Source organism: Tenrec ecaudatus, chromosome 15 (assembly GCF_050624435.1).
Source record: "Tenrec ecaudatus isolate mTenEca1 chromosome 15, mTenEca1.hap1, whole genome shotgun sequence".
NCBI classification, from domain to species: Eukaryota; Metazoa; Chordata; class Mammalia; order Afrosoricida; family Tenrecidae; genus Tenrec; species Tenrec ecaudatus.
In genome coordinates this window covers 86280542-86304253 of record NC_134544.1, presented here as the reverse complement: position 1 = coordinate 86304253, position 23712 = coordinate 86280542, and the positions used below count along the sequence as shown (strand labels likewise).

Here is a 23712-nt window from a genome sequence, read left to right as displayed (position 1 = left end):
TTCTAATATCAGGAGCTGACTGTGCTACAAATTGCATAACTACAGCCGCCTGATTAGCCGGGGCGCTGGGGTCTATGGGTGTGTACACCCTGTAAGCCTCTTGCAGCCTTTCAGGAAAGGCAGTAGGGCTTTCTTTAGGCCCCTGTTTAACCTCAGTGACTTTAGACAAATTGGTAGGCTTTTTCCCTGCACCTTTCAGATCCTTTAATAGAGTTGAGCGGTATTGGGTGAGGCTCCTATCTCCTGCAGAGGTATTAGGGTCCCAATCTGGTCTCGTTCAGGGGAACACTTCCTCTGGCCAAATATATTTCACACAATAGTCAACATTTTATCAGTCAGATAGCATTCTGCAGTGAAGAGGTTCACCAGCCTTTTTCACTATCCTGTGAATAAGTCCACCACCACTGATCTACTCTGTAAAGATTTCACAACACCTCATCGCCTCTTTCCATACGCAGTATTTGCTGGTATTGAAAACCAAGGCAAATCAAGTTCACTTCCCCTCAAACCTTCTACAACTTACCACATCCCCTCAAGTTGAGCTTTACTATCGTTCACATTCTGGCACAACCAGACATTCTACTTTAAGACAAAACTACTCTCTTTTCCCCTCTTTTAAAACAAAACAAAACAAAAAACCTATTACCAATCATCCTGTTTTCCCCCTTGCTTTTCAACCCATGCTACGACTTTCAACTCAGTTCTTAAAATGGTTTTCGTTCAGTAGTCTAGAATATACTAAGTCATTTAGAGACTTAGGTGTCCTGGGTTTCAGAACGAAAAGGTTCTGGGGAGGCAAAGGCAAACGTTTAAAACCACAGGGTGTTGGGATGCAGGTAGTTCGGCAAGTCCTGCTCAGCTTATCTTGAACCAGATGATCTTGCAAAACTTTTTGCTTACATTTACAAGCGAATATAAGCAAGTTTCTAAAATAACATACCTCTCTTAGAACGGGGGATGGCACTTAAGCTTTTCAAAATGGAGTAACTTAAGACAACTTATTTTACTCTATCAAGCCTTAACATAAATGATGGCAGAAAATATGATTCCAAGGAAAATACAATCCAATTGGATGCAGTTGTGTTCTGTTAATTGGCAAACAAGAATAAAAGTTTGCAGGATAAAATTCTAACTACTGTGTTAGTTTGGTTTTTCTGATCTTAACTAGTGCCTGATTGAAAAGCTCTACAGATGAATAGAGCCTTTTCTTCCAAGGTTGCTTTGTTTTAAGTCTGGCATGCTGTCCTGACTGTAATCTAGGAATGCATACAGGGCTGAGGGCCAGGACCTTGATCTAGAACCTGAATCTCTCCTTTGGACTGAGATTCCACCCAACATGGTCCCTGAGTGTTTCCTGAAAGTCATGAGATAAAGAAAGTGAAAGTTATATTAAAAGTTACTGATTTAAATTAAAATTATGAAATAAAATTATTTCGGTTAACATGGTCTACAACAGTGGTTCTCAACTTGTGAGTCACAACCCTTTTGGGGGTCGAACAACCCTTTCACAGGGATCTCATGATTCATAACAGTAGTAAAATTACAGTTATGAACTAGTAACTAAAACAAGTTGAACTGTGTTAAAGGTTTGCGGCATTAGGCAGGTTGAGAACCACTGCTCTAAGCGATGTGTAATGACAATGCAATTCTGAACAAGATTCCAGCATCCATCGTTAAGGACATGGAAATTATCAAGTTTAAAAAGAGAAATCAAATAGACCCAGGATAAGCAAGGTCACAACAAGCATTAAAGGATCCATGGGTCTTTGAATCTGCTGTAACCCCCTGCATCTGCCTGCCACTGACCTGATGGGAGACCCAGCACCATCAGGAGGACGAGAAAGGAGGCAGACATTTCTGTATCAAAGACTCTGACTCAGAAGTCTCTGGGATCCCCTGATTGCAGGGTGGTGAAGGTGGTGGCCTCATTTAAGTAACAAACTACAACAGGCATTTGCCTATGAGTGTTCCTGGCTGTGATACGAGTGAGGGACTATGAATAGTGTGCTAATGCGCAGGCACCACAGCTCCACCAGAAAGTGTCTCCAGAGCTGGTTGTTGAAACAAGTTGGGTGACAGAGATGGGAGTGATGTGACCCACAGGCATGCCTTGAATTAGTAGGCTCCATAGAGTCCAGTATTTTCAATTAGAAAATTATATGTTTGGTAAAGTGGAGGGGCAGTGAAAAAAAAGAATCCCTCTCTTAAATGGATTAAAAAAGTGACGGCAACAATGGGTTCATTCTAAATTGTGAGGATGGCACAGGAGAGTGCAGTGTTTTGTTCTGTTGTGTGCTCGGTTCCTGTCGGGTAGGGCTGACTCAATGACAGCTAACATGACAACAGCCTTAGAAGCCACGAGTAAACACTAAACACAAGCGTTTTTATTTTATTAAAAAAGGGAAGAGGTTTCTTAAAAGTTAAAAAAAAAAAAACTCAGAACAGACAAAAGTGTCAACAAGATCACTGAGGAATTCCTACCCCTCATTTTTTTTTTACATTTTATTAGAGGCTCATATAACTCTTGTCACAATCCATACCTACCCCTCATTTTATCGTTCTTTTGGAGGTGAGCTGGAGGGAATTCTGTAAGGTCCACACAGCATGCCATATGGCAGAGTACTATCACGAATGTGGACTCTAGTATAAGAGAAACACACTCAATTGTGCGTGGCCTTTTGTCTTTCAAGGAAGTGAAAATCATCTAGTTCTCTACACTGAGAGCTCAGCTGGAAGATCACAGAGGATCCAACAGAGCAAGGCATTGATGACAGTTGAGTGGGTTTCAGACTACTTTGAAGGTCTATAATCGATTGAATGAAAATAAAATTTCATGAGATAGATGAAAACTAAAAATAAAATTTCATGAGAGAGGATGAATAAACACCTTTTTACTGTTCTGTTGTTTAAATTCAAGTTATTGGGTTCAAACGTAACAATAGGGGTCCCAAGGAGGCTGAAGCTAAGGCTCAGAGGAAGCACAGCAAGAAATGCCAGTGCAGCAGCAAGGAGACCTGACTCCGTGTGTGTGTACAAGGTGCTCAAGTAGGTCCACCTGGACTCCAGCATCTCGTCCAGGGCCATGGGCACCGTGAACTTGCTGCTCAACAACCCACTGGAGCGCATCACCTGCCAGGCATCTCAACTGGCACATTCCAAACAGCACTCCACCATCATCACTGCCCAGCACATCCAGGGGGTCGTGCACCGACTGCTGCCTGGCCAACTGGCCAAGAATGTAGTGGCCAAAGGCCACCAGCTCCAAATAAACTGTCCTTCAGCCACATAGTACTCAAAACCCACTTCTGTTTTCATGCCACAGAAAGGTCGAAAAATTTGGCACTATCTAGTTTTGGGTTTGTTTGTTTCAGTTTGGTTGTTTGACTCTTTGGCACACAGTTTATTTAGTTAGTTTTTGTGATGGAGATCTTTTCTCTTTGAACACATTTTGGGGCACTTGATCCATACATTCCACAATTGAACAGTTCAAACAAAAATTGTACAATCATTAGAATTATTTCATACCATTGTCTTCTTTCCCACCACGATTAAATCGCCTTTCAAATGACCTGTGTAGTCACCTTCTGTTCTAGTGCTCAGTTCCCTCCTTCCCTCATTCTTTACTCCCCAAATCCCCTCCTCCTCCCCAACTCAGCAACCCCATCCCCACCCCACAGCTGACATGCCTATAAGCCCTCCCATCATTTCTTATCTGTAGGCATCCACTCCTTCGGTGCTCCACCAACTGATAAACCCAACAGAAACTAACGAAAAGAAACAGTGTGGGAAGGATAAAACCATAGTAATGTACCGACAAAAATACAACCAGTAAAAATAGGGCCACCCTCAACATCTTAAAAGCCAGGGAAGACGTCTTTGTCATAATAGATCTTGCACCTAGAACAGACTCTGGTCGGGTCCAGAGGGAGGTCACAGAAGCAAGACCCCGGGGCTCACCTCTGAGAGAAAAAGAGGTGCCAGGAATCTCAGGGAGGAGGCGGCGCGGTGTGGAAAGGAAACAATGGGTGGGGTTAGGAGACCCGCAAAGCGACGAATCTGGGAACCCCGAAACCCAAAATCCCAGACTGGGATTTTCTCCTTTCTCCAACAGGGATTCCCACCATGAACCCCAAGCAACCCAAAAGCTGACAAATAGGACCGGCCTCGGGGACACCGCCCACCTCTGCCCATGAGCGGGGCGCAGGCAGCGGTTGGGGGGAGGAGACAAAGGGTCCTCGCAGACCGCTATGTGCAGCAGGGTCACCCTAAAATGGCCTACGCCCACACGCACGTCCCCGGAACCCCCTACTTGGGAGGGCTGGCAACAGGGTGCTCAGGCCGTGGGCGCTTCTCGGCACCACGTGCAGCATCCAGGTCAGCAGAATCTGCGATGTGAGCTGCAGTCCCGGCGAGGACACTGCCACTTCCGGCCCTGTCTGGGCATGACCCGGGGTGGGAGGAGCTTGCAGGGTCAGGGAGGAGTAGGGTCTCCGCCTTCACTTCCTCTCAAGGCAGCTCTTGTCCCGCCCATTTCTACCGCTGCACAAACCCCAGTGCCTGGCGAGGGATGGGCGGGGCCGGGCCGGGCGGGGCGCGGCGCAAAGGTGAGGAGGTCCAGCGCAAATGGGCTCAAGGCAGCACCCAGCGGTCGGAAACGATAGAGATCTACATTTGTTTTATGAAAAATAAAATTAACCAAATATGTAGAAATTATCAACTAATTAAATTAAAACCACATGCAAGTAAAATTTTGCAGAAGATAATTTAATAATGATTGCAGCAGTACATCAACAAGGAGCCTCCAGAAATGCAGTGTGGATTCACAAAAGAATGTGAAACAAGATATCATTGCTGACATCAGGTGGGTATTGACTGAAAGCTACCAGTTTTATTGTTGGGTTTTGTTGACTACGCAAAAGCATTTGACTGTGTGGGTCTCTGACAGGTATACTTATGTCACTTAAATCTGTCATAGATTTATGTCAACTTGAAGGTGTATGAAAATATAGTGGTGGAATACAACCCGTCGATCAGGTCACAGCCTGGTGAAGCCTCCTGGGGGGTGTGCCCTTCTAATAATTAGAGAAACTTGGAACGTCCCTCTCTGCCACTCCATCTTCCTGCCAGATAGAACTCTGCCCCCCCCCCACACACAGGGTGGCCCCACGTGGGCTGCTCAGCCTGAGAGCTATTTGTTTGATAAAGTGCTATCATGCCTTAGATCATTCACCTTCATGTCTTTTTATTCCTATCCTTAGTAATTAACATATCTAAAGTGCACAAGTATATGTATATAGTTCAATAAATTTTAGCTCTGTATACACATAAGTTTTCTATTGTTATGAAGAGTTAGAGTTTTGGAAATTCACAGGGACAGTTCAACCTTGTCTCATAGGGTCACTATGAGACAAAACTGACTTGATGACAGTAATTCTTTTTTTGTGTACACATGTATGTATCATACAGTTCAGCACACCAAGTCCCCATGCATGTTTGAGCACTCTCCACAACCCCTCCCCATATTGATTATCTTCATCTGATAATGGTGTTATTCTGGGTTGCCTAGAGAAACAAATTCAGAGACTCATGTGTATAAGAGCTTTATGCAATGGAGATCCCCTCATAGAGGGGTTTAGGAGAGGAGACGGGTTAAATAGGGTGCGAGGTAGTACCGATGAAGAACATAGCTTTCCCCCAGATCCTGGATGCTTCCTCCCCCCAACTACCATGATCCGAATTCTACCTTGCAGGGCTGGATAGGGCAGAGGTTGTACACTGGTGCATATGGGAGCTGGAGACACAGGGAATCCAGGGTGGATGATACCTTCAGGACCAAGGGTGTGAGGGGCGATGCTGGGAGAATGGAGGGTGAGTGGGTTGGAAAGGGGGAACTGATTACAAGGATCCACGTGACCTCTTCCCTGGGAGAGGGACAGCAGAGAAGGGGGCGAGGGGAGACTCCGGATAGGGCAAGATATGACAAAATAACGATGTATATATTACCAAGGGCACATGAGGGAGGGGGGAGAGGGGAGGGAGGGGAAAAAAAGAGGACCTGATGCAATGGGCTTAAGTGGAGAGCAAATGCTTTGAGAATAATTGGGGCAGGGAATGTATGGGTGTGCTTTATACAATTGATGTATGTATATGTATGGATTGTGATAAGAGTTGTATGAGCCCCTAATAAATTGTTTAAAAAAAGAGCTTTATGTACTATACAATTTGTATATTAAGAAAACATTCCAGCCCCATGCAAATGAAGACCATAAGTCCGATATTAGCCCGTATGTCCAGTAGCAGACTGTAAATTCCTCTTTAGACTCATGCAAAGCATGGAATGACGCTGAGTGCAAGAAGATTACAGGCCAGTGGGTTGAAAGTCTCCGAGATCCATGTCAGTGGAAGCATCTCAACGCTGGCACATGGCTCCTCCAGCTCCCGGACTCTACAGTAGGTCCATATGTCCTGTCAGTAGGAAAGTCTAGCAGGAATTGGGTGTGTGCCCCACTTCCAGTGAGCTATTTATCTCTAGCTCCTCCAAATGAGGTCATCAAGCTGCGACCCTTCACTCTTTAAGAGTCTCAAGTCGACAACAGATTAGGTAACTACCACATGCATTAATCAAGCTCAAGGTGGAGTTACCTCACCTTACCACCTGTGGCAATGACAAGGTCACAGTCCATGTATGAATGATCTATACAAGCATCCCCAGCTGTCCACACCATAGTATCCCTTTTACCTTGTGAACAGAAGACAAAACAGTAACAAAGCTAGAAAAACTAACCCAGCAAGTTGAAACATGAGTGCTAGTTCTTCAAACACCTGTGAGTAGAGCTCAGGGTGAGATCAACACAAACATCTCATTCAGAAGGGGCAAGTCTGCAGGGTGCACAGGATGGTTGAAACATACGAACCAACCCAGTCGAAGTAGCAGAGGGCAAGATCGTTATTGATAGTTCACTGAACTTGGAGTTATTCCCAGAAAGCAAGTATTAACATAGATTTATTTCCTATTTATTTCTGGAGTTTTCTTAACTTTTAACCAATAAGCTTTCATTACAACTTTATTAAGACATCATGCTTCCACCAGTAGACTGTTGTTAGCTTTCATTGAACGGGTTGCGAATCATAGAGACTCTACGTACAATAGAATGAAACAGTGCCTTGTCCTGCACCATCCTCAGTCTTTACAATGTCTGATACCATTGTTATAGTCACAGGGTTCGTCCACCTTGGTGACCCTGTACTTCAACATCTATGAGGTCCTTTTCCCAAGAATAGTCCCTCCTGATATTGTGTCCAAAGTCTGTGTGAAAGAACCTTGTCTCTTAACTCCCAATGAGAATTCTGGTTGTCCTGCTTCTGCAACAAGTCTTTTTGAAGATATTATTATTATTTATTTTAAGAGGGACACCACTAACTTCCCTTTCAATCTCTCCATTCAGGAACATTATTACTTAACATGATCACTGTTTTTTATCCATCTTAACATACAGTTTGGTGGCACTTTTGAAGACATCAGAGAAGACCACATTTTATTTAGTCTGTTAATCCAAAGACGACAAATCTGGGATGATTTCCACGTTCAGCCCCTTCGAACGCCTTGTGAATAATTGCCAGCCTGCCTTTAGGAACACAAGTAAGGGATGATTCTGGTAGTATATATATTGAGCTTGTATTCAGTTAGTTTAACTAGTAAAATTCGGAATCATGAAAGTTCATCATGTGCTTCAGTATTCCCAATATTTATTCAATTCATGCTTGTCTCATTCATATGCAATCCTTTTATGAATATCCTCTGTGAGGCCTTTGTATGAATTTGTGTAAGTATGTTTTGCAGGATAGAATCAATGGATGTTGGTTTCAGCATATTGTGTTTGTTAGTCCAGGTAGATTAGAGAAACAAATTCATAGACACACATATGTGTATAAGAAAAAGCTTTATATACAAAACTTAATTGGGTATTAAAGAAACATTCCAGCCCAGTCCAGATCAAGTCCATACACCCAATATTAACCCAGATGTCCAATACTAGTCCATAAATTTTTCATTACACTCATGCAGCTTAGCAATAATGCTGAATACAGGAAGATCACAAGCCAGTGGGTGGAAAGTCTTGTGGATCCAGTGGCGGTAGAAGCACCTCGGTGCTGGCAAGGGTCTCTACATGGCTCCTACATCTCCCAGGCCTCTGGCTCCATCAGCCTCTCTCCAAGGGGCGAAGTCTAGCAGGAAGTGTGTGTGTTCCACCCCCAGTGAGCTATTTATCTCTTTAGTGCCTACAAATGAGGTCATGAAGCTGCGACCTGATTGACAGGCTAACCTCCACCCCTTCACTCTTAAGTCTAAAATTGACAACAGATTATGTAACTACCACATTGAGTGTGCTTTTTTGGGTTAGGTCTGTTTATTCATTTCCAACTTGTAACAACCCTGTATACAAAAGAACAAAAATAATGTACATTATTGAGCCATCTTCAATATAATTCCTAAGTTTGAGCCCATTATTGAAGCTACTGTGTCAGTTCATCTCCTCATGGGCCTTACTCTATTTGACTGTCCTCTACTTTGCCAAGGATGATACCCTTTTCCAAGTACTGGTCTCTCTTGATATCATGTTAAAAAAAATGTGAGAGGAAGTACCATCATCTTGTTTCTAAGGAATATTCTGGATGTACTATTCCAAGAAAGATTTGCTTGTTCCTTTGGCCAAACCAAAACCACTAGCATTAAGTCAGTGCTGACTCATAGCGACCGCCCTGTGCGTTTCCAGGACTGTAAAGGTTTACAGGAGTAGAAAGCCCAGTCTTTCTCCTGAAGAGCGTCTGCTGCTGGTGGTTCATCAGTTAACCTTTACTCTGCGATCCTCATGGTTGGTTCCTTTGACAGTCCATGGTAATTCCAATATTCCTCAATAGCACCACAATTCACATGCAATGATTCTTTACTATTCTTTACTCAATGCTCAACTTTCACAAGCACATGAAGCAATTGAAAATACCATCACTTGAGTTAAACTTGGTATGACGACATATGGCAGTACATTTGATTTAAGTAAAGACATGGTTACCCAATTTAGCAATATTTTTGGTCATTTGTATGTTGTCTGGCCACACTAGAACATTCCATTGTTTAAATATAGACTAATGTAGGTGTCATGAATCAGAAGAGATATGGCCCTGGTTTGTGGTGAATATTTTCATTTCTTATCTATTTACATAGCCATTTATCCTCCTTTCTGTTTGGCTGTTTGTTTCTCTCTCTAGTGATGTCTCTACCTATCACTGGGAATAAAAATGTCCTCAATCTGTGGCTGCATATACCTCCCAGAACAGACTACACTCTTGTGTGGATTAAGAGAACGGGGCAGTGGATAAAGAGAAGACTTCAGAAAAACTCTGGATTATCCTAAAGGCACTGCCAGCAGCATTGAGTGGGAGGAGCACACCCAGGGTCCTCACTTCATCCTGTCCACCTTGATGAACAAATGCACCTCCAACATGCGAATTCCTCTTTGGCAGCCAGATGAAGCCACAGCACACATATGCTTAACAATGCGCAGTCCTCATCAGCCCGGAGAGCATTTTTTGGGTGTCATGAATCTTATCCACAAGAACATGAAGCATGTGCGGATTTTCCTCGTTCTAGTGGCAACTCTGGGTGGTGAGTGCTTCTGGGATTCCAACATCAAGTCTGTGGATGCAGCATCTGAGCACATGACTCACGGTGTTTCTCTTTATCCCCAGGTGTCCTGGCCCAGGTGCAGCTACAAGAGTCAGGCTCTGGACTGGTGAAGCCCTCACAGACCCGGTCTCTCACCTGTGCTGTCTCTGGATTCTTTTTAACTGGCTATTATGTGCACTGGATTGGCCAGGCTCCAGGAAAGGTCCTGGGGTGGGGCAGGGTATTAGCTTATGATGGGAAAACATACTATATATAATCCATCTCTCCAGTCAAGAGTCAGCATCACCAAGAACACCTCCAAGAGCCAAGTTTATTTAAAACTGAGCTCTGTGAATCACGAGAACACAGCCATGTATTACTGTGCTAGAGACACAGTAATGGGAAGTCAGTGTGAGCCCAGGCACAAACCTCCCTGCATCAGGCCATGGTTCCAGGCCACGCAAGAGAGGAGTCAGGGATGCTTTCCGCTCAGAAGCTGCAGTTTCCCCCACATTTTCAGCACATCTCTAGGGATTATCATGTATACACTCTGGGGAAACTTCATTAATCTGAATGTCTTCTTTTCATTGGAATGGGCTTTGTCTGTCTTTGACCATATATACAACAGAGTTCACAGTTATATGTCTTGATAAGATATGTCTGCAATTGACTGTACTAACTAGTATTTGTTGTCAAAGCCAGAGATATTCCAAAACACCAAACACCACCAGAGTCTATGCCAACTTACAGTGATGCTATTGTGAGTTTCTGAGACTATAACTGTTTACAGGAGTAAAAAGCCATGGAACGTCTGGTTGTTTTAAACTGTGTACGTGCAGATCTCAGCCCAAAGCATAACTACTTTACACAAGAGGGATCCTTAAAGAAACTTTAATGCTGGAAAAATCTCTCTTGTGAGTCCCAAATTTTCTCTAAGCAATCGGATGTATTCATTCATATATGCTCACACATGTATATTTATGCAATAATTTTAACTTACAGTGACCTGGATAATATTGTATGTGTTGATAGTCTTAGGTATGCTTGAATTGGCTTCAACTCACAGAGATCCTATGTGCAACACAATGAAATGCTGCCCGGACGTGCACTATGCGCACAATCATTCCTCTGTTTGGACTGATCACTGCAGCCATTGTGATAATCATCTCATTGATAGTCTCTCTCGTTTTCATTGACATTTTACTTCACCAAGCACAAGATCATTCTCCGGGGACTAGTTCCTCCTGATGACATGACCAAATGAGTGCAATGAAGTCTTGCTCGAATGCTTCCATGAAATATTCAAGATGTTGGACAACAGAAAAGTGGATAAAGGGAGATGTCAGTGTAAAATGTAACAAAATAATCTACAAATTATTAAGGGTTCATGACGGAGGGCGGGAGCAGGGTTGGAGGGGAAAAAATGAGGAGCTGATACCAAGGGCTCAAGTAGAAAGCAATGATCAAGACAGTGTGTTCTGTTACAAATTTCCCGTTGTTGTGTTTCCCCACATAAAACATCTCCCCTTTCCCCCGGCATTGTTATCCGACCTGAGAAGAACCTTGTGTTTTGATTTGTTGTTGTTTTGTTTTTGATGCTGTTAAATGCCAGAGTGCATTCCAATTCTACGTGAGTCAATGGACAACAGAACTAAAGAATGCCTAGTTCAGCACCACAATCACAAGGACTCTTTTTGAGCCCATCGTTACAGCCACCGTGTCAGTCCAGCTCATGATGTAGCTTCTTCTTCACTGATCCCCTACTTTATCATGGAGGAGGTCTTTCTCAAGGGACTGGGAGGGATCATGATAATGTTGCATGAAACAAAGTCTCACTCTCCTTGATTCTAAGGAACTCTCTGGCTGTATTTCACTCGAAACAGATGTTTTTTTTATTGAAAGCCTGTCCACGGTACTTTCATCATTCTTTTTAACACCATAAGTCAAAGGTCATCATTTTTATGGCCTTCCTTATTCATATAATAATATTTAAAATTTTAACTTGGCTTCTAAAAGGGACATTTAAGAAGTCCTGTAATATGAGCCTGTTGGTGCAGATATAAAAAGGGCTATGGTGGTGCTGTGGGATAAGATTTGTTTGCTCACTACAAGGTCAGGGATTCAAACCAGCCAACGGTTCCCCGAGTAAGATGACATTGTTTATTGCTGTAAATAATTACAGTCAGAGAAAGCCTAATGAGTACTTCTTAGTCCTCTAAGGTTCCTATGAGGCAGAAAAGATGAAATCACAGTGGTTTGGTTTTAGAGAAAGAGCTTGTTCGTTTCCTAGCTCAGCTGCTTGCTCTATTGGTTTTCCCTCAATGCAGAAGAATGTCTGGGGTGTTTATAGCGCTCAGACCTCAGAAAGAATGAATTAATGCATACATTAGTGGATGCATATGTTCAAACCAAACAATAATGCTGCACTGGAACTCATAATTTTCTAATTGCAAATGTGGACTCTATGGAGCCTACTAATTCAAGGTATGCCTGTGGGTCACATCACTCCCATCTCTGTCACCCAACTTGTTTCAACAACCAGCTCTGGAGACACTTTCTGGTGGAGCTGTGGTGCCTGCGCATTAGCAAACTGTTCATAGTCCCTCACTCGTATCACAGCCAGGAACACTCATAGGCAAATGCCTGTTGTGGTTTGTTACTTAAATGAGGCCACCACCTTCACCACCCTGCAATCAGGGGATCCCAGAGACTTCTGAGTCAGTCTTTGATACAGAAATGTCTACCTCCTTTCTACTCCTCCTGATGTAGCTGGGTCTCCCATCAGGTCAGAGACCGGCAGATGCAGGTGGCCACAGCAGATTCAAAGACCCATGGATCCTTTAATGCTTGTTGTGACCTTGCTTATCCTGGGTCTATTTGATTTCTCTTTTTAAACTTGATAATTTCCATGTCCTTAACGATGGATGCTGGAATCTTGTTCAGAATTGCATTGTCATTACACATCGCTTAGAGCAGTGGTTCTCAACCTGCCTAATGCCGCAAACCTTTAACACAGTTCAACTTGTTTTAGTTACTAGTTCATAACTGTAATTTTACTACTGTTATGAATCATGAGATCCCTGTGAAAGGGTTGTTCGACCCCCAAAAGGGTTGTGACTCACAAGTTGAGAACCACTGTTGTAGACCACATTAACCGAAATAATTTTATTTCATAATTTTAATTTAAATCAGTAACTTTTAATATAACTTTCAATTTATCTCGTGACTTTCAGGAAACACTCAGGGATCATGTTGGGTGGAATCTCAGTCCAAAGGAGAGATTCAGGTTCTAGATCAAGGTCCTGGCCCTCAGCCTGTATGCATTCCTAGATTACAGCCAGGACAGCATGCCAGACTTAAGACAAAGCCATCTTGGGAGAAAAGGCTCCATTCATCTGTAGAGATTTTCAATCAGGCACTAGATAAGATCAGAAAAACCAAACAATAACATAGTAGTTAGAATTTTATCCTGTAAACTTTTATTCTTGTTTGCCAATTAACAGAACACAACTGCATCCAATTGGATTGTATTATCCTTGGAATCATATTTTCTGCCATCATTTCCACATTTCAGAATATTGGGAGGTTTAGTGCACCTTGAGGATGACTGACCAAATCTAACTCCAAGCAGCATTTATGACTGTTCTATGCAGGTTCACAGGGAATCAGAAATAACTACAGGACCCCTAACAATTACAAAGGATCATCAAAACATTATTTGCTATGTTTGAGACTGGTATTGCAGTCACTGTATCAATGCACCTCCTTGAGGGCTTGAGAGAAGGAAATGTCTCCTCCATGGTCATTTCAGTCAACACATCCTATCTTCAGATTATCAGACTGTAGTCTGAGGACACTGTCACCTATGACTATGCAAGAAACAATGAAAACTCACATCCTGAAAATGCCAGACACCCAGGACAAAGTGAATGACTTTGACAATTCATTTGCTGTCCTTTTTTCCTCTTCTTTCACTTAGTGGTTAAAGCTTTGTGAAAAAAAGCTTTTATTTCCTGAAAATAGTTTCAGTTTTGGGCTGTTAAATCAGCTCCACAAAATTGGAGGAAACATTCTCTAGGACTCAAATCATACAATTATGCCATAAACAAAATCAAAGTCAATTCTAACACATAGGAACATTGTAGACTCTGGATTGTACATTTTTTTGGAGGTAGACCCTTTAATCATGCTTCCCAGATGCTGGATTTCAGGTGGTCAATGCCCTACCCACCGTGAACCCAGGGTTTCTATATGCTCATAACAATTTAACAAAACAAAACCAATCTAGAACTGTTTTGGATTCCATGGAGGTGATTCTGATTCACTGTGTCCCGTTGTGCACAGAGTAGAATTGCATTCCCATTTGAAAGGCTAAGACCTTTGAGAACGAACTCACTATACCTTTTGATAGCCGGGCACCATAAGCTTTGTTCACATTTGCTTATGCACCTGCTTTGTCTTCAGCTATTGTGTCAGGAAGGCGAGCATCATGGAATGCCAGTTTAATAGAAGAAAGTATTCTTTCATTGAGGGAGTGCTTGAGTGGAGGCCCAATGTCTATCTGGTACCTTAATACTAAACCTATCCATATATGTACACAGATCTATCTCCACATACTCATACATATATTTACATACATGCATGCCTTTATTTAAACCTCTCCATATGCCATTTACCTCCTAGCTCCTTCCTCTATTTCCTTTTGCTTTCCTCTTATTCAACGATCATATTCAGCCTTCATTTTGGTTTCAGTAATTCTTCTCTGTTACAGTACCCTTGGTCATGCCCTACCAGGCCTCCTACACCCTCTTCACCACCGATTTGGATCACTTGTTCCCTTCTCCCTGAGTTTGTTAACACCACTTTCTTTCCCCCAACCTCCCCCTCTCCCATGTCCCCCTGGAACTGTCAGTCCCATTTGCTCCTCCAAACCAAAAAAATCTTGTCATTGTGAATGAGGGGGAGTGCAGAATGGGGACCCATAGCCCACTTGTAGGCAATTGGACATCCATCCCCTTAGAGAAGGGTCGCGGGGAGATCAGCCAGTCATGGTGCAGTGTAGTAAAAATGAAACATACAACTTTCCTCTAGTTCCTAAATGCTTCCTCCCCACCCACTATCATGACCACTATTCTACCTTACAAATCTGGCTAGACCAAAAGATATACACTGGTACAGGTAGGAACTGGAAACACAGGGAATCCAGGGTGGAAGATTCCTTCAGGACCAGTGGTAAGAGCGGCAATACCAGGAGGGTGGAGGGTGGCAGGGGTGAGGGTGGGAATGGGGATCGATTACAAGGATCTACATATAACCTCCTCCCTGGGGCAGGGACAACAGAAAAGTGGGTGGAGACATCGGACTGTGTAATAAATGACAAAATAATAATTTATAAATTGTCAAGGGTTCATGAGGAAGGGGGAGTGCAGAGTGAGGGGTAAAATGAGGAACTGATGCCAGGGGCTTAAGTGAAGAGCAAATGCTTTGAGAATGATGAGGGAAATGAATGTACAAATGTGCTTTACATAATTGATGTAAAGAACTTCTCTTAAGCTTGACTCATGCCCCATTTTAGAATTTTTAAAATGCTGTTCTGGCCTCTTTCATCACTAAAGTATGTAACCTCTTTGTCTACCACACCCAGTTTTGCGCCATCGCAATGTTTTATTATTCAAATGTCAATATCCTCCTGTTCTCAGAATGTGCACATTTTCCATACCCCATTCCACCCTGCCTCACAAAGTTAAAAAGATTACGCTTATCTTAGCTTCTGTAAACTGCTTGCTGAAAGGAATGTGGAATCCCCCAACCTTCCCTACATACACACTGAAAGCTTTATAATAGCTTCAACCACTCCTAATCGCCAAACCAACAGCGGTTTTTGCCCTTATAAACTCACCTGAATATAATTTTCAGCTTTGAGTAATTTAGCCGAGATTTGAATCCTCCCAAAGGCCACCAGCTATAATAAAGACTCCCAATTTGGACATAAATAAAAATTGCATTACTAATGCACATTAGAAGACTACATGAGAAAAGTAAAATGAGAGCCCGTGGACAGGGAAATTTTTTTTTTTTAATCAATGGCACATCAGCCAAAGGGACAATTACAAATACATACAGAACTCTATATCTCAATAAGAAAATAACAAGAAACCAAATAAAAAAATGGGGAAAAGATATGAAAAAATTGAAGTACAAATGATTAATAATGATAAGCAAATGAAGTTCACATGATTAACTTCACCAAAAATGAAATACAGATGGTTAACAAACATATAAAAAATGCTCATGCTCACTAGCCTTCAGATGCAAATTCAAACCACAATGAGATAGTACTTCACCCCTGCAATGCAAGCCCAAAACAAAGAAGCAAAACAACAAATGCTGGAGAGGATATGGAGGGATTGGGATTCATATATACTGGCGGTGGACTTAGAGATACATACAGCCACTGTGGAAATCAATGTGGCACTACTTAAAATAACCAAAGCTTGAAGTCCCATTTGATCCAACAATACCACAATTAGACACCATGGAATTCATACACAAAGCAATATATTTTTAAAAACAACATACTAAAACAGAGGTAAAGCTCAGTTGAAAATAAGAGGAATGTTTAAAACTGCAAGATTTAAAATGGGTGAAAAAGGTTCTCAAAAGATAAAGGGTCATATTTTAACTTAACTGCATCTGAATAATCCACCTTCCAAAGAATTCTGCATGGGAGCAAGGCCATTCACATTCCTGTTCTATGGTCACAGTATTTCTCCAGTTAATGTAGTTAATATGGGTCAAAGGAATGATCAAATGTAAAATGAAATATTGGTCTTGGTATCAAGGTACATATGCACACAGGATGAGTCTATCAGGCTTTCCCAGTAGCTGTATTCATGATTTCCTGCAGGATTTACATTGCAGTCATACACTGTGACAGACATTTTGTTCAGCCCTTCTGTCCAATCACTGCGTCAGTTTATCCTATGAGCTTTGGGGAACATCAAAGAAAATATAATTGGATACTGCAGTAACTGCCAATCACTAAATGCATACGCACTGCCACATGCCCTGTATTCATATGGTTTCTCTGCTGTACAAATCCTCTATTGTCACATGACTCCTTTCGGGCTAAAGGCCAGACAATCAGAACTACATTCGTTAAAATCCCAATGTAGTCTAGTGACACACTGAGAGAAACCAAAGAGGGTATTTGCAAAGTCACTATATTGCCAGAGCTTTCCTTCTTATTGAGATCACTGGTATGAGATGTCACATGACTTCCTGTAGTTTCCTATCTTGAGTGAATTTTGTATGTTTTCAGTTTTGTGTGTTTCTGTGAAGAAAACTTAGAAGCACAGGTAAAAGTTTTACCCACATTCAATGCAGTTTCATGGTAACTATCCTACCTGAAATCATTGATGAGACATAAGTGTTTAAATTTTTTTAATGTTTTTTTTATGATTTAAAACTTAACAGAGTAAATTGGTTTTCTATTCAACAGTTCATACATTGATTGCAGTCCCCAAGATACACCAGCTTTCTTCCCACTTCTGCCCACTCCCTGTGTTTTTATACTATTCATCCTTTTGTCATGTTTCTTCTAGCTTTTATAAGTTTTTAGCCATAAGCAAATGCTGTTCCTTTGATTTTGTATGGTTGATTTTCCAGGGAGTGTATGTTATTCTTCCCCTCCAAGTCTATATATAGTTGGGCTGAAAGCTGAGTCAGAGGAGTGAGTACAGGTCCAAGAGTGAAACATCGCTAAAGGCCACAATCTGTAGATTCCAAGTTTCCAGCAGACCAGTAAGCCTGATCTATTTTATGGTTTTGGTTTGTTCCAATTTCTTCCACTTTCTTCCCCACTCGACACAGGACTCTCTTTTGTGACCCTTTTCAGAGTAATTAGCACTGGAAGCCGAGCACCATCTAGTTCTTCTGGTCTCACGGTTGTGGAGTCTGAGGTTCACTGTGTTCCATTCATCCTTTGGAATAATTGTCCCCATACATCTTCTATTCTCTTTATTCTTATTTTATGGTACTTCTGTGCTGTCTCTGGTGGCTAACAAAGAGCATGCAGGTAGGGCAGGTACAAGTGTCATCTGGGTGGGCACTCTACTGCGTGATATAGCTGTGGATCCAGAAACACTAGGTTCTGTTCTCTTTCGGGTACTGAAAACTGGAAGAGCAATGAGGTACCTATGCACTCTGTGGAAGTCTGGAGGGTCTTCTCCCCACAAGGGTGGTCATGCCAATAGAGGGACAGCAATGCAGAACATGGATCCCCATATGGTCACAATTGTCTGTTCCCACGCTTGGCCCAGGCCAAACTCTAGCACCTCATCCTCTCTTTTGAAAGCTTTGTTACACTAACTCCAATGAAAGGTTTTCTTCTTGGAAACTGTCTAATGTTTAAGGAAACCTGACTTCCACATATAAGATTTTTTACATTTAACTCATGCAAAGAGCTTCTTTTCTTTGTGAAATCTCTGGTGTACTGTAAGGCATCACGTCTGGCTGAAAGCTTTACCACACTCAACACCTATTAAGGTTTTTCTCCACAAAGAATTCATAGATGAGTTATGAGATGTGCTTTCTGAATGAAGCCTTTGACACATTCACTACAAACAGGGTTTCTCTCTCTGCATGGTGAGTTTTCTGATGAACGATGAGCTTATTCTTCCTGAAAAAGGCTTCCCACATTCACCACATACATGGGGTTTAGCTTCTGTGTGAAGTTTCTGATATGCTATAAGCTATGTTTTCTGGCTGAAAGCTTTACCACACTCACCACATACATAGCGGTTTTCTCCTGTGAATTTGTAGCTGAGTTTTGAGATTTCCTTCCTGAATGAAGCTTTTGCCACATTCACTACACACATGGGGTTTCTCTCCAGTATGAGTTCCCTGATGAACACTGAGGTCCTTCTATCTGATAAAACCTTTTCCACATTCACCACATATGTACAGTTTCTATCGAGTATGAGTCTGCTGGTGAACAGTGAGAGAAATCATCCAGGTAAAAGCCTTTCCACATTCACCACACACATAGGGTTTCTCTAGTATGAGTTCACTGATGAACCGTGAGAGCAGTCTTCCTGATATAGCCTTTGCAATAGGCACCACATACATAGGGGTTCTCTTCAGTATGAAATCGTAGAAGAGTTTTGAGGTGTGTTTTCCGGTTGAAACCTTTGCCACATTCACCACACACATAGGGTTTCTCTCCAGTATGAATTCGCTGATGAACAGTGAGAGAAGTCATCCAGGTAAAGGCTTTTCCACATTCACCACATATATGGGGTTTCTCTCTTGTATGAGTTAGTAGATGAGTTTTGAGATATGTTTTCCGAGTGAAGCCTTTTCCACATTCATCACACACATGGGGTTTCTCTCCAGTATGAGTTACTTGATGAGTTTTGAGCTGTTTTTTGAGAATGAAGCCTTTTCCACATTCATCACATACATGGGGTTTCTCGCCAGTGTGAATTCGTAGATGAGTTTTGAGATGTGTTTTCCAGTTGAAACCTTTGCCACATTCACCACATACATGGGGTTTCTCTCCAGTATGAGTTCACTGATGAACGGTGAGGTTTTTCTTCCCGATAAAAGCTTTTCCACATTCACCACATACATGGGGTTTCTCTCCTGTATGAGTTAGTAGATGAGTTTTGAGATTTGTTTTCCGAATGAAGCCTTTTCCACATTCACCACATACATGGGGTTTCCGCCCAGTATGAGTTCGCTGATGAACAGTGAGAGAAGTCTTCTTGATAAAGCCTTTTCCACATTCACCACACACATGGGGTTTCTCTCCAGTATGAGTTCGCTGATGAACAGTGACCTCAATCTTCTTGAATGTTTGCCCACACTGAGTACATTCATAGGTCTTACCTAGTGTATCAGTGATCCGGTGCTCATAGAACACAGACTCCTCGATGAAGGTTGTCCCACATTTATCACCTGTGTGCGGTTTCTCAATTTCATCAGATTTCTGATGCTGATGGCATTGTGACTTCATGAGCCTAGATTGTTCACACTCAGGGAATTCCTTTTCAGTACAACATTGCTCTTGTTCAACATGGAGAAAAGTTTCCTCATCTTCACTGAGCACAACTGACTTCTGTATTTTATTGCTTCTATTCTGATTTAATTCCAGGATGATTAAATATGATTTTACGATTTTTTCATGTAAGCCAAACATCTCATCATTTTCCTTTGGAGGAAAATTATTTTTGTGCTGAGAAACAATACTTTCCAATGCATTAAATTTATAACACCGTTCTGTTCTGTCTATGCAACTTTCATATTGCGAGTGCTCAAGCAAATGATCATCATCTTTGTGGATTTCTGTAAAGCAAAAGAACATTGACTCTTTTCACCATCTTGATTGACAACAGGTCTCTTAAAATATGCATTGATACAAAGTAGATCTTTAGTGACAACCCTTTTATATGAATAAAACACTATGCTTAATGTTTATTGCCCATTGGAGGTAACACAACAGTGCAAACAATCTAAATAGTTAACTTATTGTAGAAATCAGGTTGGCTATGAAAGTGATGAATGGACACAGATTTGGTATTTGCCTAAGAAGGAAGAAATTGAGACCAATAGACCACAGATGTGATAAGGCTTGCCAATTATTCAACTAAATAGACTGATACTGGCTCTTTTTAATTAGATAATCAAGTGGTTTATAAAGCTGAGATTGACAAATTAAAGAAGACTAAAATCATATTCTTCATCAAAAAGTATATGGGAAGATCTTCCCTTAAGTGTAATTCTGTCAGCAGATGGTTAACATTCATATGCCTGCAAGTAAGACCAGTTACCAAAAGTGTTATTTACATTTGTGCACCAACTGTTTAGCAAACAAAGTGTGGGGTCCAGTCCCAGAGTCAAAAGGCTCGTAGGAATAGCATGTGCAAGTAAGAAAGATAAAGCAGACAGCAAAAACGGGGTAGAGTGGCTTCATCTCCGATGCTGTAATAAGATAGTGAGGTCATTTACCAGTGAGTTTATATTGCAGCGAGGTGTGCGAGCCTCCAGAAAGCATGGACAACAGAACAGACAGATGTGAATGTGGGAATATGTTGAACTCTTTTAGAACACTTCATGATAAGTATCAGGCTGTGGGAAACAAGATCAAGAAGAGATTGGAGGCAGACCAATTCTTTATTCTCAGAATTAAAGATAGAATTAAAGATTGCAAGGCCAGGTATCTGGTTGGAGGGAAGCATTCACATTTGTAAGTTGGAGAAGAGCCCCAATTACATTCTCCTAATTAAAAATCATCCCCACAATATCCTTTCATTACAGTGCTACCTTAATGATACCTCATACAACACATGACTATTACCATCTGCGAGCAGCTTTAACTATAAGAGCAGATATGTTGTTATTGTTCTCCCTGCTCAGTGGATAGTTACTTCCCTCACTTGCCCTCAGCCTCAGCACTGGTCTTTAGTTGCTCACCCAATCGCTTCAGGGACCTTCAGGGTAAAGCCACTGCCTACCTTGTTAAGTAGGTAGGCATCACTGTGAGTAAGGAGTGGGGGCGGGGCTGCATGCCCTGACACTATAAAAATTGGTGAAAGAATACAAAGCCTTTTTATGTCTGCCCTTCAATTATACAACCATCCCTTAAGACCCATCCAGAGGGAATTTAAGAGACAAAGTGATAGTTGATTGCTTGAGTGATAGCAACAAAGGGAACCTGATTGCTTTTAAAGCTAGGCATCTTTTAGCTGAGTAGCAAGAAGTCATGTCCCTGTAGGAGCTATATTCTAACATCTTACTGGAGAGCAGTTGTGGAGACCACTCTATCTGGAGATTGTGCATTTCAGCTCTAGCTTTATCCTTGGGGCTTGGAGGTTTTCTTCTAACACTAGTACTGGTCTCCCAAGCCATGAAGTCAGGAGTATAGAGGTAAGGTTGCTTACACTTTCATCCAGGTTCTGTTTTCCACGATAACGAAATTGAGGGTGGGAGAGGGAGGGAATACGGGCAGGTGATATCAAGGAATTCAAGAAGAAAATATTTTGAAACCATGGTAGTATCAATACAATTAACTAAATAAATATATATACATTAGAAAATTTTGCATACCTTTTGCAGCCTGACATTGATCAACCATACATACAATCATGTACACAGATGAATGTAAAATTTGGGAACAATATAAGTAATTGGAAAATGCAGCCTTAGTGACAGAAATGACACACAAGTTTACCGATAAAATTTTGAGACTAATGATGAATTCAAAGCAAATTTTTATTAAACAAAAGAAATGGAAACTATACATATGGATGAACAAACAAAAATCAAATCCACCATATCCATAGAAAGAAATGGTGGAGAAGCTCATTAGTCAAAACACACCCAAGGGTTAACTGTGGAACAGATCATCAATTGCTCAAATCCAAGTAGAAGTTAGGAAAAGTAGCTAGATCACAGAGCTGAGAGACTATGTAAAGAATAAACTTGAGGAATAAAAGACTGCTGACAGATCCAGCGCGCTGGCTTCCCTCACAGTGGTCACCGAGTTCGGGCGCATCGCGGTGGAATTCCTGCGGTGAGGGTCAAACCCCAAGATCGACGAAGGCGCCGCGAGGAAACTCAACGTGAGTAGGGACACCTTCCAGCATATTGTGGAAGGGTTAACATATCTCCTCAATGAGAGCTCGAAGCTCATGACTTCCGAACTGGATTTCCAGGACTCCGTGTTTGTTCTGGGATTCTCTGAAGAACTGAACAGATTGTTGCTTCAGCTTTACCTGGACAACCGAAAGGAGATCTGAACGATTCTGAGCGAATTGGCATCAAGGCTCCCCAGTTACCACAGCCTTGAATGGAGATTAGATGCACAGCTCGCAAGCAGAAGTCTCAGGCAACAGATTAAGTCATCAGTGACTATAAAGCTACACCTCATCAGAATAGAGATCACACCACCAGAGTTCTGCAGACTGTACCAAGTGACCCTGTTCCATTTGGTGCAGCAGCTGGAACAAGCACTGGGAGAGATGAAAACAAAGCACTGTCGGAGGGTTGTCCGAAACATCAAGTAGCACCATCAAGCTGAAGACACGGATCCCTCTGCATCGTCGGGGAATTGGGGATGACAGTAATTACTCTCCAGATTTTTTTTTAATTGTTGATGGTAATACATATCGATTAGATGAGATTTCTTTCTGTGCCAAGATACTGAGGACGTGGTAATGAACTAAAGTTCCTTTCCTGGTGCAAATTGTGTAAGATCCTTGACCAATTAAACTCTGTTTTGTATTTTAAATGTGTAAATAGGATTAAATCAAGTGGAAATGAATCTATACTGTTTATATCTTCTGTATATTTGAATGACTGTCCTGTTTTTGATACTTCTGTTGACTGGTTGATTTTCTTTATTATTTACATCCTCACTGACCAAAATTGAAAATAAATTCTGGGGATTTTTCTATTACTAAAAAAATAAAAAGACTGCTGAAAGAAGACTAATGACTGAGAAGAGATGAGATGTGGGACAACACGAAAGACATCTTACATATGAAAACCAAAAGGCTACTCAAAAGACAGAAGAGAGAGAGCAATATTGAATATACTATGCATTGTTTGAATAACAACAAAAAAATCTGTTGGAACATACAGAAAAAAATGTTCTTTAGAAGCATCAAAAGTCATCTTTCGGGGTGGGCCTAAGGAAGGCACACTGCACAGTAAGGAATATATAGTAGATATGTGTTTAATGAAGAAACCAACAACTCAGGATGTTAAAATGTCCTTTCCACTTAAAAATTATCGGAGGAACAGAAATGTTTTTAAAATCTTACAAGTAGATACTATGCTCATACTTATGATCACACTTGCTCCAATCCTTTTATCTTTAGTAGTTTGAGTTATTAATTTTTGGATGGTGTGATATGTGTCTGCAGTGAATAAACCGAGCATTCGAAAATGTAAAAAAATAAAATAAAATCTTCCAAGTAGAACAAAATTGGAGGTAGAGAGCTAAAGTATATCCTAAGCTGATAACAATTTTCTTGTTAGAAAGG

The 23712-nt window shown here is 41.5% G+C and overlaps 1 pseudogene; it reads left to right on the top strand.

Annotated features, from left to right (window-relative positions):
* The first annotated feature begins 3082 nt into the window (after nt 1-3082).
* Nucleotides 3083-22731, top strand: LOC142427570 (COMM domain-containing protein 2 pseudogene; annotated as a pseudogene).
* Nucleotides 22732-23712: the final 981 nt, after the last annotated feature.